General features: G+C 52.9%; 1 protein-coding gene across 5 annotated transcripts in view; it reads right to left on the bottom strand.

Annotated features, from left to right (window-relative positions):
- Nucleotides 1-15642, bottom strand: part of RASSF2 (Ras association domain family member 2) — a 36706-nt gene extending 21064 nt beyond the window's left edge. For 2 of the 5 annotated variants that reach the window (XM_045981279.1, XM_045981284.1), the window contains exons 1-2: nucleotides 15588-15642; nucleotides 14402-14467 (exon numbers count right to left, since the gene is read on the bottom strand). The gene's annotated coding sequence lies outside the window, so the exon portion shown is untranslated. The other 3 variants (XM_045981280.1, XM_045981281.1, XM_045981282.1) reach the window with 3 other exon arrangements.
- Nucleotides 15643-16015: the final 373 nt, after the last annotated feature.

Below are 16015 nucleotides of genomic sequence, written 5' to 3'. Positions count from 1 at the left end.
AATTCTCACCCTGAGTGTTCGAGTCTTCAACCAGGGAAATGTTGTTCTAGTCTTTCTTCGTTCTCTTCTCTTCTTTCCATTCTTGGTTCAGCAACATCTCTAGCCGCTCTCTCGAGCACTGTCTGCCTGTCCCTCCATCCATTCACTCAACCATCCATCCCTGCCCCTATCTCCCCCAAGTACCATCTCATTTACTCATTACCTTCCATCTCCTTCTTCTCCTTAGAATTCTACAGCTAATCTTCTAACTCATGGATTGGGTTTTGAGCAGGACTCTCTTTCGTTCACTGCCTCTATCATAAGCTATAATTTAGTAATTTCATTTTGCATCTGAAAGCAGTCTGTCCTGTTCTCAAGACAATTCCCTTTGATAGCATGCCCTCTTAAATCTACAGACCACACACCAATTAGGGAATTTAAGTCTTCTCTATAGTTACTAAAACTACTTGGTACTTGAGAAAAAATAGGCAGATCAATGAAACAATATAGCATACAGAAATAGACCCAAATATATTTGGGAACATAGAATGTGGAGAGTATCTCTAAATAGCCAGGGAAAGATAGATTAATTTTTAAAATGTTGTTGGAGAATTGACTGACCTTTGGAAAGGGGAGGTTGGGGAAGCTAAATCCCTACCTTACTCCTTCCACCAAAAGAAATCATAGATGAATAAAAAATTTAAACATTAAAACATAAAATACTGAAAGGAAACATAAGATATATATCAACTTGAAGTAGGAAAAACTCTGCTGTGAAAGATCCCAAATCTAGAAGGCATAATTGAAAAAAAAAAGAAAAAGAAATGGAACCAATCTGTAAAAATTTCTGACTTCTTTCAGAAAAAAAAATTTTTACCCTATCCAAAGTCAAAAGTCAATGACAAATTGAGAGAAAACATTTACAATACAACAAAGGGTTAATGTCATTAATTTGTAAAATTAATAAATCCATAAGAAAAAGGTTCTATACCTAATACAAAATTGGGCAAAGAACACAAAGAGTTAATTCACAGTTAATAAATACAAATAGTTAATCGATTTATGAAAAGATGTTCAAACACCCTAATCACTATTTTTTTACTTGCCAGACTGATATAAATCAAGTAGTCGATGGCCCAAATGTGGGGATTCTCCAAGATTCCATCACTACCTGTTGGGTGATCTCAGCTAGGCCATCGCTGTGTATCAGACCCCCCAGGCTCACGTTGCCCAATCTTTTTCTCCAACCTGAACTTCTCCCCACCTTTATTCTTACTTTTACAAATCTTGAGTTTGGGGTGTTAGGAAAACACTTAATAGCCTACCACATTGTTGAATTAAACTTACAGGTCACTAATTCCAGGACCCAACCCCTTCTTTGTCTGTCTCAAGGAAGCAACGTCTACATCTCTCTTCAGAAACTTTCCAACCATCACCACAAATCACTGGCTACCTCCAACCGGTTGGGGGCTTGCCAGGGGCAACGTTGAGGTAGGTTCAGCTAAATTAACATTCGCTTTAAGGCAAACACAACAGCAAAGCTAACAAAGGGCCGGAAATTTAGAGTTCAGTCTGATATTCCTTAAACAGAGTATTGTTCCTCACACAAGGAAGGGTCGGAGGAAGATGGCTGATGGGGCTGGAATGTGGATTCAATGGGACACTTCCTCCAAGGGCGCTTGCCAAAATCTGCAGCCTTGGGGAGAGGGACTGGTTCAGCTGGCTCGTTGCAACTCTTTGGCCTTGTCTGTTATTATCAAGAATTTATGGGGCTCTCTGGGACTCCAAAATGCCTCGTAAGAATCATTTGCCTGCAATGCTTCCACGATGCCTTGAGAACAGCAAAGGCGCAAGTGGCCGTCACCATCTCTTTGAGGAAGAGAGAGCACAAATGGGGAGGAAAGCGGGACTTCCCCTGGGGGTCAGCATCTCAGACACAGAACTGAAACAGCTCGCAGGTGCCCACACAGAAAAAGGGGAGAGAAAGGGACGCAAACGAAAGGACGAGGTGGACACAACACATAAATTTTATAGAAAAATAGCTTTCAAAAAAACTATTCATAAAAAAATCATTAACGCAGAGTTGCTCTTTGGAAGTCTAAATCACATTAAAACCGTCTGACCTCCCTCTAGGAACATCGTTGTTCACCCCTCAAGAATTCTAAATCGGTACAACTTCCCTGTAGAAAGACTTTAAGAGGTAAAATGTATACTGAAGCACGTCTGCTAAAAGGTCTGGAGGTGCGTGTATCGTTGGGCCTGCCACGTTGGGACAGGAGCCTCTCAGGGCTCAGTCACGTTGGAGACCCATTGAGGCCACCAAGTAATCAGTCCTTCCTTCTGACCCGGACTTCATGCCCTGGCAGAATGTTCTAGGTTCTCTTCAGCTCCATCAAATGCCTGGGCAGTACCATGAACCTTGCTCGTGGTGGATGGGAAGACCCATCCATTACTTCCTGCTTGTACAACCTTCCCTAAGATCCAAAAGAACGTTTTGACAACTGGAAGTTTCCTCAGCCATTGGAGGTGATGACATCCCAGCCACAGAGAACTTTCTAGGCCTGCTCATCAAGCTCCGTGAGTGTGTCCATCCATGCTCCTTTATAGACCCAAGCAAACTCACCTGGTCCCTAGACCCTGACCCAAAACTTAGCTCCCCCTTCAAAGTATCTTCCCTGCCCCCGGACAGCATTGGGGGATAGGCACTCACGCCTCAGCCAGCTCCTCACAGCACTTGCCACCACACAGAAATCATCCATCTGGTGTTTCTTTCCCCTTCTGGGCCTGGAGCTTCCCCTTTCTGGACCCCAGCCCCCAGCCTATGATTCTCTCCTGTGAATCTTCCCATGATCCTTATTTTTTCAAGGGAGGGAGTAGATTCCTGCTGTCCTAGGTAAGAGGATTTCCAGAAGCAGGGCTCCACAGAAGGAATTTTGGACACATGAGTTAATGAGGATGTGTTCTCAAGAGAGCCCTGTCAGCAAGTGACGGAAGCAGGACCAGGCCGGGGAAGGAGACGGGTGACCGGATTCATTCAGTTGGAGCCCAGCCACAGCCTGATCCCGTGGGATCAGGGGTGTGAAGAGCCCCACGGACTGGGACAGGCAGGCTGGCCTCTGTACCCCTGTGCTAGTCTGTCGTCCGCTGAAAGCCACCCTGGGAGAAGGGGTGAGCTCCCACACACAGCCCTGCAAGAACCCATCTGAGGACCAGGAAGTCACTAAGACTCAGCAGGAATCCCCTTTCTCCCACCTGCCGCCCAGCAGGGAGGGAAGCCGCTGCCCACCCCACACCCCCCAAGCTGGCCAGGTGCACTGTGAGGCTGAGGTGCAGGGATGGAGACCGACACTTGCCAGAGCTCTGGACCAATCACAGCCCTGGAGCTGTGGCACAAAGGGGCCCTTCCTCTTCCTCTTCACAGACCTGCCCTTGCACAGGTGTCTCCATCTTTCCCAAGAATAAATGAGGGGCCATGCAAGCTGTTTAAAGTCACCAGCTTGGCTGGTGTCTTTAGGCTGGTGCCTATGAGGAAGGCAAACATCGAGCCTTCAGCTTGCTCCAGGAGGGAGAGAAGTCATCCAAAGCTCTCTTCAAGGAGAGCAAAATCTGTGTTCTTAGCTCTTGGTTCCTGCAAAGCCCAGGGCCCTCCCTCCCGTTCTGCCAGGCACCTGGAAAACACGCTGAGGTTCATCTGGCCTCAGAGCCTCCCTGGGGCGCTGGCTAAGCCCTGCAGTTTCTGTTCCAGCCTAGGGACCACATGTCTCTCATCTTATTGATCCACTGGAAGGTCCCCAGAGGGAGAAGGGCAAAGGCAGAACAGCAAGGCTGGCAACCCAGGCCTTGGCAGGAGAGCCCGGAGGAGACGAAGAATCCACTTCATTTCCTACACCATCTTCCTGTGGCACAGCGGGAGCCAGCCTTGACCTCGGCAGCTGGGGCAGGATGGGGGGGCGGGGGGGGGTGGCCACTGCCCATTAACAGGACCTAGGCCGTCCCAGTCTCTAAGACAGGACGGCGAGGAGAGTGAGACAGGCTCGGGGATGGGAGGGCTTTCCACGGAGAATTTCCAGAGGGGCAAACCCCAAAGAGCTCCCATCTGACCGATGAGAGGGGACGTGCCATCTGTGAGGCCACAGCGGAAACCAAAGCAGGAAGGAGAAGCAGCTGGTCTTGAGACACAGCAGCTCAGAGGTTCTGACTGTAGGTGCTCCTGAGACTCTCTCTGAGCCAGGACAGCGAGGTGGGGGGAGAGGGGGGTAAGCAGGGTTGATTTAAAATTCCCCATGTCCAGGCTGCCCCTCATCCCAATGACATCAAACCCACTGAAAGGGGCCCAGATATGAGCATTTTTATAGCCTTCCCCAGGGGGTGCCGATGTACAACCAGAGCTGAGAATGACCTAGAAACCTGATAGGGACAGAGTTGAGTAGACTGAGGACACCACTCAATGCGTCTCAAAACAGCCTTTCAGAAATGGAAGGAATAGAATTTTCTGAAAGCCAACTGAGTCGGGTCTTCAGCACCCCCCTCCCCATTACTAATATCTCAGCAGGGGAGAGAGGGCGGCATAGAGCATCCCAAAGAGTGGGTGTAGGCAGGGACAGAGTGAGTTGATGCAAAGGACCCCGCGACACGCAAACCAGAGCACCAGAGCAGAGAGGGCAGGAAGTCAGCTCTGGGCCCCAGAAACAAAGGAAATGCTCGCTGGAGGCCCACAGCTTCCCCTTTGGGGCCTGTCCCCACCTCTTCTCTGAATGCTGCCCTGCCCCCCTCCCCAGGGGGATGACCTAGAGCTCCTGGGCTGGAGTAGAAAATTCTCCTACACAGTGCTTCATACTATAGTTTAAAGACAGTCTCGTCGGGTCTCCTGAGGGACTCTGCTTTGTAACCAAGCAGGGGTTACAGAGGAGATCGGGCTGACCCCTGTGGACTTCAGCCCCTTGGTAGAGGGGCAGGAAGAAATGTCGATGGCAAACAGGAAACCCCAGCCCTATTGCGCCACCCGAGGAAGGAGACTCGAGTTGTGGCCTGGGACCCTGCCAAGTTCTAGAGATTACCAGAGATTCCACCACCTGGCTCCTGAATCTGAACCTGAACCTGTCCCAGAATGGGCAAAATTCTGGCTGCGCGGGAAGCAAGCGGCTCACCTTGCCTTCCGCCTTTATTCAATAAAAGGCCACTTACTGGCCAGGCCTGGGTCCTCTCTGGGGCCTGTTCACCTTACCAATCATACTATTATTATTAGGCTAATAACAAGACACCAGATGTGAATCATAGGCAGCCACCATAAAAGAGAGTTCACTGTGGGCCACCTAGTATCTGCTTTGGCTCGTTTCATCCCCACAACGACCCCATGGAGAAACCTCAATATCCCCATTTTGTAGACGAAGCAAATGAGGCACAAAGAAGCGAAGTCACTGGTACCCAGGTACACAGCCAGGAGGGGGTTGGGGATCAAACCTGGAACTGTGTGAGTTTCGGCAAAGCAGAACCCTCTTGAGGTGAAAGGGAAAAAACAGCTAAAACTCAACTGTGCCAGCGGTACCCTAGAGGAGGGGTTCTCACACTGGAGTGTGGACCAGAAGGCTCTGGAGGGCTCGTTCCGTACAGATTCCTTTCCCCCATCCCCCACCCCCAGTTACTGATTCAGTCCTTCTGGATGGGGTCTGAGGACATGCATTCCTAACGAGCCAACTCCCCAGTGATGCCCGCCCTGCCGGTAACAAGGCTCTAGAAGCTTTATCTTCTTCCTTACAAGAAAGAACCCACCAGGAAGGCTTTATTTTCACCATTTACAGATGAGGAAACAGAAGGTCCTAGAGGTTAGGCAACTCGTTCCAGGCCACAGAGCCACCATGAAGCCCAGGGCTCCTTTTGTGACGCCCTGGCTAATTGCTGGGTATGGGGGGCTTCCGCTGCCAACCACAGCAGGCCCAGGGGGCCGGGGGAAGGTGGGGGCAGTGAGTAAATAGCTGGCCGGACAGGATGTAGGTAGAGCAGACCCTGCAGGGGCCAAGTCTAGAGACCTCAGCCAGGGACCTGGGCACCTGCCACAGACCTTAAGTCACATTTACCCTCTTTCCAAAGAATAGCTACCCCTCACCCTCATGGATCCCAAAACCACTGGCTCTCCCAACCCGGAAAAAGCTGGGGGCCCTGACTGAGGACAGGTATGAGGCCCCTGCTGATGGGAAACATGGCTCCCATCCCAGGAGGCAGCCCCTGCCTGGCCCACCCTCTCCGGTGAGGAGCTGAGATTCTAGCCATGCTGGGCTCCCAGCCAGCAGCTTGACCTATGAAGCCCCTGCTCTTTCTGCCACCAAATGGGACCCCAGCCGCTCTGCTCTGGCCTTCTGTACACAAGGCTGAGTCCCTAGTGTGACTGGGGCAGATCTGAGGAAATGGTCCTGGGATTCCTGCCAGAAGGGCCTGCCTCCCCTTCCACACCAGCGGGCGGGTGGCCAGGTGAGTGACCTGGAAGTTCACCACTGCGACTCACCCAAACAATCACCTCAGAGGCCCAGATGAGCAACTACTTGCTTATAGGAAAGTCCCATCAGTGTCCGCAAGATTTTGACCTTCTGGATGTTTAGGAGGAAACCAAAAGTCCCTTAATCTTGTATCAGAGAACCAGGGTGTTGGAGCAGGATGAAAAAAAAGCATTAAGGAAGTAAAAACTCCAGACAGAAAATGCTGTGTGTGTGTGTGTGTGTGTGTGTGTGTGTGTGTGTGTGTGTGCGTGCGCTCGTGTGTAGAATTTAGATTCTGGCTCGGAAGAACCAGAGATCTAGAAAGCCAACCCTCCAATTCAACAGACCCTCCTGCTTCCCTAAAGCAACCCCTTCATCACCACCTACCAGAGGGGTCTTGCCAAGATCAGCCCCTCACAGGCTAGGATTCAGCAACATGCCAACTTCTGTGTGGCTGAGGTAGTCTGAGGAAAAAGTGGGAAGTCAGCAGAGGCCACACTGGCCCTAATAAGGGAAGGAAGATGAAACATTCCTTGACCTGCATCTCTCAAAACCAAGGTCTATTTTATAGGGTAATTTCATGTGCTACCTCAGGAAGGGCAAATTAAGCTTTCTTCCCCCTGATAATTATGGGATTTAGGTGGAGCCCCGTCCTACAGGGAGGGCCTGAGGCCTGGAGCCCCCTCTTGCTGTCCGTGGTTAGTCTCTCAGCTATGCCGGAATGTGCCGACCTATCGGGGCAGGTGAGGATGGGCGGCCTCCAGCTCCCCATTTCCTGGGGAGCACAGGTTTCTTTCTGGCCATTCTTCCTGTTTACTGAGCATTTCTCTGAGACTCATCTCTGACCTCACTTCCCCTTCCTCAGGGAACCCCAGCAGCTCTTCCTTTTTTGGTGCTAGAAGCTAAGGCCGAGCTTTGTGTGCAGAGATCTTGGGGTTTCTGCTCCTCACTACCTGGGGCCAGGATTGGGCACCCGAGAGCCAGGATCGTGGGCTTCCTCCATGCGCCCCACCACCGCTCCCCCCAGCCCCGCCAAGATGGGCAGGTTCCTGGCATTTCAGAAACAGTAAAGAAGGGAGAGCAAAGGAAGAATCCTGTGGGCACTGAGCCCTCCCCTGGGGCAGCTCCTGGAGGGGGACCTCCTTTCACCTCCTTAACACCCCGTGTGTGGAAAAATTCACCCTCACACAACAGATCTCAGATCCTTCCGAGTACCAGGAAAGACGGCTCATCTGGGGGTTTCCAGAGCATTTCCAGGAGGCTGATGGAGGGGAGTTTTCCACAAAACCGCGTTCCTACCCTCCTCTGCTACCAGCCGACTAACCCTGAAGAAAAATCAGCACCGGGCAACACAGAACCTCTCCTCAAAATGGGCTTCAAGGGCCGTCTCTGTAAAATCTTTACACTCCCCCAACTGCCCAGGATTAAAAGAGCAGCCTCCCACTGGGCAGAGAGAAGAAGATAGGCAGAGGCAGGTAAAGAAACTTCCAGAGTTCAGTGGGCAAGTCTGTCCCTCTCACTGACTCTCTGGAGAGGCCGACAGGCCTTCTGGGAGCTCACTTACCAAGGAACTTAAAGCTTTTCACACAGAACAAGGTGTCCCATTGAAAAGCCACTTGATCCATTCCCATGACGCCTAAACAGGGCCGCATGACCTGGTTTCCCAATTCTGGGTCCCGAAGCTTCCTGACCCCTTTCAACTCAGAGTCGACACACCATCTTCCCTGCTCCCCACCCCACTGCACCACGTCCCTGACTACCTTGTCACATGCACAAGAGAGCCATCCTTGTCCCAAATGTCTGTGTGATCAACTGTGAAGTTCCATATGGAGCTTCAGGAAGAGGGCTCCGCCTACCTAAGGCCACCACCCATCTCTCCGGACCACTTGGGGCCTCACACACCCCACCAGCTAATGCCCCTGCTGCACGCCAGCCCGCCCACCCTGTCTACTGACAGAACATTCGACAGCCATACCCCCAGCCGCCACGGTGGCAATTTAGCAGGTCATGGTGGGGACTTAGCAGGTCAAGTTCAGCCCCGGCATCTGGCACACACACAGAGGACGCTTGAAATTGAAATGATGAGGCTGCCGTTCTCAGTCTTCAAGAAGGATGGTCCCAATAACCCACCTTTACTAGGTTTGGAGCTTTCTCACTGCAAGACGGCTCTGAGGTTCAAGGCACAGTGAACCCCAAGCACACCCACTCAAACCCACCACAGAAGCCGCCGTCTGGGGCCTGAGGCCCAGCTGCCAGCAACCAGCAAGCCACACCTGCGGTCAGCTCCGAGGCCAGGGGCGCTGCATTCGTCAGTGCCTGGCCACCTGCCCTTGGCTCCCCCAGGCCGATGGGGAGGTCAGAGCCTGCCCCCAACCCTGGGGGAAGATGGCAGGGTTGAGACAGGTGGCCAGGAGCAGGACCTCGTGGCCCTGCCTGAAATGTAACCCCCAGGGACAAAACACCATCACTCTCTCACGGGGCTCTTTCATTCCTTGTTATGTAAAACATTTCTATTTCTTTGACAAATATAGGGAAGCACAAAGATTATTGAATGATTCTAATTCTATGCCATCCCTAGGACAGGCAAATTCACAAAGGCAGTACGGGGAACTGAGGTTGCCAGGAGCTCTCAGGTCCGGAATGGGAAGTTGATAGTTGATGGGTACAGGGTCTCTGGGATGACGGAAGAGCTCTGGAGAGGGAGTCTGCTGACGGTCTTACAACACTGGGGTACACATAATGTCACTGTTGTCGCTGAACTTTTGGGTCCTGCCAAATTCTTACGTTGAGATCTTAACCCAGAATGGGGGATTAGGAAGTGGGGTCTTTGGGCATGACTCATGGGGGTGACTAATCCCAAAGAGGATTAGTGCCCTTCTCAGAGACCCCATGGAGCTCCCCCATCCTTCCTGCCACATGAAGGTATAACAAGAAGTCTGAGATCTAGAACAGCCTCTCACCCACCTCTGTGGGCACCCTAATCCACACTCCAGCCTCCAGAACTTTGAGAAAGTCATCTCTGGGTTTTCAACTCATTCAGTCTGTGGCATCCTCTGACAAGAGACTGCACAGCCCCAGAATTCCACACTTAAAAAATGCTGAAAAGGACAAATTTTCTATTACATATATTTTACCATCACTAAAAACAAAAATATTTAACTTAAAAAAAGACTAAGATCAGTATCTCCCCGAAATTCCACCATGCAGAGACAATCACTGCGAACATTTGCCTGCGCATCCTTCCAGAGACAAATATAAAATGGAGGGGAGGATATATTTTGCAAAGAGCACAGTTGGGTAACCTGCTTTTGAGAAATATATTTTTCCACGGTAATAGATGTACACTCCTTCCCTATGTTTTCTGTAGCCCCATGGTATTCTAGTGCACACATAGGGAGGTGTTCCCTGCCACCCAAAATCAGAGAGCTCCTATGAACCTTTTCATGAGCCAAAGCGACCTAAAGCAAAGAATCAATTACCATTAATCTATATGGGAAAATGTGTTAGCGTTCCCAGACTCAAATATAACCTCATTTAGGTTTTTCTGATACCTTGGGACACGTCTTGCTAACAGATAACACAAAATAAATCAAGACAAAGCACAGATGCTCACAGACACAGTTCAAAGCTCCGGCGTTGGCTTGATGCTGAGACAGTGAGATGCTGAGAGTAGGTCCCAGGGAAGGAGCTCGGCGGGGCCACTCTCAGCACGGGGTGGGGTGTGTACAGCCTCCATAAGGGCTCACTGCAGAACAAATGCTGAGTGCTACTTTTGCTTTTTGCCTTTTTTTCATAAAAACAAAAATCCTGGGACACCTGGGTGGCTCAGTCAGCTAAGCATCTGCTTTCATTTCAGGTCATGATCCCAGGATCCTGGGATCAAGTCGTGCATCAGATTAGGCTCCCTGCTCAGTGGGGAGCCTGCTTCTCCCTCTACTTCTGCCACTCCCTCTGCTTGTGTGCTCACGCGCTCTCTCTCTCTCTCTGATAAATAAATAAATTTAAGAAAATGAAAATCCTCTTTGGATTTCTTTCTGTTAACAAAACAGGTACTTATGTAGATCCTTCTTAAAAACCAAGCAGCCAGGGTGCCTGGGTGGCTCAGTGGGTTCAAGCCTCTGCCTTCAGCTGAGGTCATTATCTCAAGGTCCTGGAATCGAGCCCCACATCAGGCTCTCTGCTTGGTGGGGAGTATGTTTCCCCTCTCTCTCTGCCCGCCCCTCTACCTACTTGTGATTTCTCTCTGTCAAATAAATAAATAAAATCTTTAAAAAAAACAAAAAACAAAAAACAACCAAGCAGCCTAAGGCAAACAACTTTGGAAAAGTGAGGGCTACCTGGACCAGAATTAACACGTTTGCTTTTGTTGGGGTTTACTCTCCATTTCAGTGATTATTATTACAAAGAATGCTGCAAGGGACATCCCTGTACACATATTTTTCTGCACTTGTCTAATTACATCCCTAGGAAAAGATTTCCCACCAGGGCCACTGTGGAGTCTGAGACTCCCTCGGCAGGACTATCAACAGAGCTTTGGGGATAAAAATCACATCAGGGATGTCGAATTCTGCCGCACAAAGACCTTTTTTGCCACGTAGAATTTTCTGGGCTCTCACTTGGGTGTCTGTAGCATGGCATAGCAGTTCAGGAAAGTAGAGACTGTCCCCTCCATAAGAAACCAGTCCCCTCCTCAGGGGACACAACACGCCTGTGTCATGAAGAGAAACCATTATGTCAGGAAGGCAGAAGGTGGCCAGGCTGAATTCCCCTTGGCAACAGGAGAGACCACAGCAGAACTCCAGGATGGCCCAGAATCACCCAAGCAGCTGTTCAGCAGGTCACAGCCTAAATGTGACAGCCATGTGCAGGTGCACTCAGCTTTCTCACCTAGCCGAAGGATAGCCTCTCTCCACCAAGGTGTTATAACTGGCCATTCATGAGCCATCATAATGCCTGCTCCCAGATCCCCCATGGCCCCTTCCATCTTTTTTTTTTTTTTTAAAGATTTTATTTATTTATTTGACAGACAGATCACAAGTAGGCAGAAAGGCAGGGAGAGAGAGAGGAGGAAGCAGACTCCCTGCTGAGCAGAGAGCCTGATGTGGGGCTCGATCCCAGGACCCCGGGATCATGACCTGAGCCGAAGGCAGAGGCTTTAACCCACTGAGCCACCCAGGTGCCCCGGCCCCTTCCATCTTAATCAATGAGCAGCCCATGGCTGCCTGAATGTTTGCTGTGTGCCAGGCTGTCCTCTGAACACGCATCACAGTATGACCGGGAGACAGTTTTAACTGCCATCTTACAGCTGGGGAAACTGAGGCTGAGAGGCTTTACATGACTGTTTAACTACAGCCTGAAACCCATCCTCAGTTGCTTTCCCCCAGAAGTTGATCCTAAAACAAGGATCCGGGTGCAAGTGGAAGAGGGCTGGAAAGGGAAACAGGGAAGGGACAGCAGCCAGTGAAGGGGACCAGTTACTAAGCGACTCTGAGACGCAGCATAGCATGTGCCCCCATGCCACCCCAGCAGAGAAGTGAGGGAGCTTTCATCGGTCATTGGCTGAGGCCAAGGAACACGGGAAGGAGGCTGAGAGCATCTATTACGTTGCCCAATATCATTGAGCTGGAAGCGGTTGAATGCCATTCAAACCCCAAATCCAACACTGCATTCCTCTTTTAGAAAGGAGCAGTTAACCAAACATTGAACTGCATGCCAGCCATGGGGAGAGCACCATGTTGGTGAAATAAACCTACTTTGCCAAATCACTTTGGGTTGGGATGTCCAAGCGAGCAAGGGTATCTTTTTGTCAAGTTTTATCAATGGGATGACCAGGGGAAAACCCTTCTATGTCACTTTGCTCATCCCGCGGGAATTAGCCAAGACCCTTTCACTGCCCCCTTCTTTGGCATAAGGTTTCCCTCTTGGAATTAGCCACAGCTGGCCTGGGCAGAGTCCTACAGCCTCAAACTGTCATCCCAAGCAGCTTCATCAGCCAATTATAGGCTCCAGAGTCCACCTGCCGTCCCAGGGATGATCCCAAATGACCCACTAGATGCCCTGCCAGCCGAGTCTGGAGGATGTCCCTGTTTACTGTGCCCGCTTCCCCTGTGCCTCCTGCCCTACCCTCTCCCTCCAACCTCACACACACATGCCCTCCACGGGAACCCACAAGTAGACCAAAGAAATGAAACCAGCAATCACAGGTCTGCAGGAGCTGACCCTATCTCAAGGACTCACTTAACATTCTTCTCGAGATGCAGGGAGGTGTTTAAATAGGACGGTGTGTCATGAGGGTAGATCACTGGACCATACTGTAAGGAGCGGTGGGAGAAACAAGGAGGTGCCAGAAGGAGACCACTGCCCTAGTTTTAGAAACCCAGTGGCAGCAGCTCTCAGCAGCTCTGTCTTGAACACAGAAACTGGCCGTCCTGTTCTGTTCCAGACCTGCCCAATTTCTAACCCTGGGGGAGAGAAGGAGACCCTGGCAAGTCCCAGTCCCTTTCCCGGCCCCCCAGCAGGATTCTCTGGCCCTCAGGTCCTGCCTGTTAAACCCCCTCCCAGTGAGGACACTTCCGGCCCAAGTATCCTAGGGAGAAGGCAATCATCAGGACAGCGCTCTTTTGTGTTGTGGGACAGTCATGGGCACACCATCAGAAGCGCAGTCCTGGACGCCTCTCCAGCCAAGTCTCCTGGTCATTCCTAAGCAGCTCACGCACAGAAGGCAGACACGAAGCTTGGCTCTGGGATACCAGGAAAAAGACCAAGAAATCAAAGCAAAACCAGTGGGTGACTGAAAGTTCCCGGGTAGGACAGCGCAGCTGAGAAATGGAAGGCTTGAGGGAGGTAAAACAGGTGTGGGGCATCTATCCCTGCTAAGTGACCTCTAAGGGAATACGAAGAACAGAAGCTCTGTAGAAATGCAAAGAGGGGGGTTCCAGAGCCCCGGGGGCAGGATGAGACTCCTCGTCCCCAGCTCATGAAGGTGGGGATGCTGCCACCCAAGGCACAGGGACGCATGCTCTGGTCTGCACATCTGGGGGCAAGGGGCACCCCTTCCCACCCATTCCCCGGGGCTTCCCCTGGAAGGGGGCATGCCTGGGGGGCACCAGGTCACCTGGCCTCCTTTCAGCCAGGCTCCCTGAAGATGCACCTCCTTCTAACTGGATTTCAAATGCACAAAACTGAGGGCAAGGAGCATGGGATACATCTCGGCTGCACCCCAGCCAGATTATCCTGTCTCCATATACGCCACCCCTGCTCTTCTGTATTCTGAAGGGGGGTCAGGACTCATAGCCCAGCCTCTCCAGCCCAGCCCAGCCCACGCTCTGAGGTTCCCCCACGCGGGTGGCCTCTCTGACTCCCTGTCCTTCCAGCCAGGGCAAGAACCACCTACCCTCTTTCCCAAACTACCCCACCTCTCCCAGCCCAGCCACCCTGTGGCTGTTAGCTTGTCAGGGCCCAGAGGACTGCAGCAGCTCCCAGGATGCCCAGTTCAGAGGAGAAAGCACAGCTCACGACCTCACTCCAGGGTCTCTGATCCCAAGAGGGAGCCTCCCAGGCTGATCCACACTTAGTCCCTGGGACACCACATGTGAACACAAATTAAAACACACACACACAACAACAACAAATAACCCACCTCCCCTCAAAAAAACCAGTATATCTTAGCCATGAGAAGTTTCTTTAATTCCAAAGACCACTCCAGAAAAAGTTCCCAGTAAATAAGTGCGGACTGATAAGTAGAATAAATCCAACCCGATTCCTCCCCCAGATGCTCTGGAAAGCAGGCCCCTGGCTCTGAATCCCAGCTGTTTAAAAGAATCATTGTTTCTAATTCTTTCCTCCCATTGTACCAAGATCAGCTGTGACAGGAACAGAGTCCCACTCCAGGATGAATTGTTACTTGGCAGCTCCCTGGGTCTAATTTTCATTCATCCCATTAAGGTACTTACTAGAAACCTGGCCCACGCTAGTTAGTCACGGCCTCTGTCCTCTGGGAGAACCCGGATTCCGGACACCTGGGAATAGAGTACGGGCAGCACTGAGAAGCGCAGCGCTCAGCTCCTGCTGTCACTCAGTGTCGGGGGGTGGGGTGGGGTGTGAACAAGCGAGGACCCACAGAGAGCCCCACAGTAAGAGGAAGCCCTCCGTCGCCCTGTCGGGCCACCGCGCCGCTCCGCGCTGTCCCCAGGGTTCTCCCAGTTTAAGAGCTGAATGCAAAGCAGGAGCCCGAAATGCAGAAATGGCTGGGTCGCCCGAGGAAACTGCCCCTCTCCGGAGAGAGAGGACGCAAAGCTGAGGTCCCCCAACGACCTCAGCGCTAGCTCGGTAGGCGGGCGGGGAGACCGCAAGGGGAAGTGCCACGAGGACCGAGGGCCCCCGAGGCCCGGCGCCCTTCAGAAGTGGCCTCAGACGCGCTGCCTGCCCGCGCCGGGTGCTGGACCCCCCTCTGGGGAACCGTCCGTTGGGCTGGGAAGATGGGGTCAGACACTCCCCGGCGCTGTCCGGGCCTCCCATTCCGGCACCTGCTGCTCGGCCCCAGCTTGCCAGGGAGTCCCGAGAACCCTGGGGTTGGGGAGGGGGCGCCGGAGGGAAGAAGGACCCCCAAGGGTCGCAGAGGGAAGGCAAGCTTGGAGCCACAACTTTCTCCGGCCAGAAGCTGGGCGCTCAGGGGCTGGCTCCTACGCGGCCCCCGGGGGTTCCGCACTCCCGGGAATGCCCGGCGGCCCCGGGAGGAGAGAGGAGACCAGGGCAGGGGAAGACTGAGGCGCTGACCTGGACCAGGCTGGGAACACCGTGGGAAAACTTTCGGCGGGGCTGGAGGGAGGCAGGGGAGAGAGGACCGGCCCGTGCCCGGCACCTTGCGCCCCGCATCCCGCGCCCCGCGCCCCGAACCTTGCCTGCGTCCTGAGTCGGCTGCATCGCCCGCGGAGTTGGAAAGTGGGGGTGCCTCTGCGCGGGGGTGGGGGGGCTTTGCTCCAGCCCGCGCCTGGGTCTGCTAGCCGCGGGCCCGGCTCAAATCCAGCCGGGCGGCTCCGGCTGCGGCCGCGCGATTGGGGGTCGGGCGCCCCGCCCTCCTCGCCTCCCCTCCGCCCCTCCCGCCCTCTATCCCGCCCCCCTGCTTTTATCCGTCCCTACCGCGTCGAATCGGCCTCTTTCCCAGTCTTTCTCTAGCTCTCCATCTCTCCCCCGCCCCTCTTCCCTCGCCTTTCTTCCTCCCCGCGTCTCCCGCCCTCCGTCCCCTATCCCCCTCCTCCCCTCCCCTCCTCCTGGGGGGCGGAGCTTCTCCCCTCCCTCCCAGACAATGCTGGGGCAGCGCGTCCCCTCCTTCCCCTCCTGCGAGTCAGGGCTCAAGCTGCCAGCGCTTCTTCCGGGCTGGCGGCGGGGGGGGGGGGGGGGGGGGGGGGGGTGGCGGGACGGGGGTAGAAGTGCAGGGGAGGAGAGGATGGACGGGCTCTCCTCACCCCTTTCGCCGCTGCCCTCTTAAGCCTGATGGAGTCTTGGCCCAAGCCTCTTGTCTCGCCCCAAGCTGTGACAGCCACTCCCAGGGAATGGTCACGCCGCCC

This window comes from Meles meles, chromosome 16 (genome assembly GCF_922984935.1).
Source record: "Meles meles chromosome 16, mMelMel3.1 paternal haplotype, whole genome shotgun sequence".
Lineage (NCBI taxonomy): Eukaryota > Metazoa > Chordata > Mammalia > Carnivora > Mustelidae > Meles > Meles meles.
This window is presented reverse-complemented; position numbering and strand designations above follow the sequence as displayed.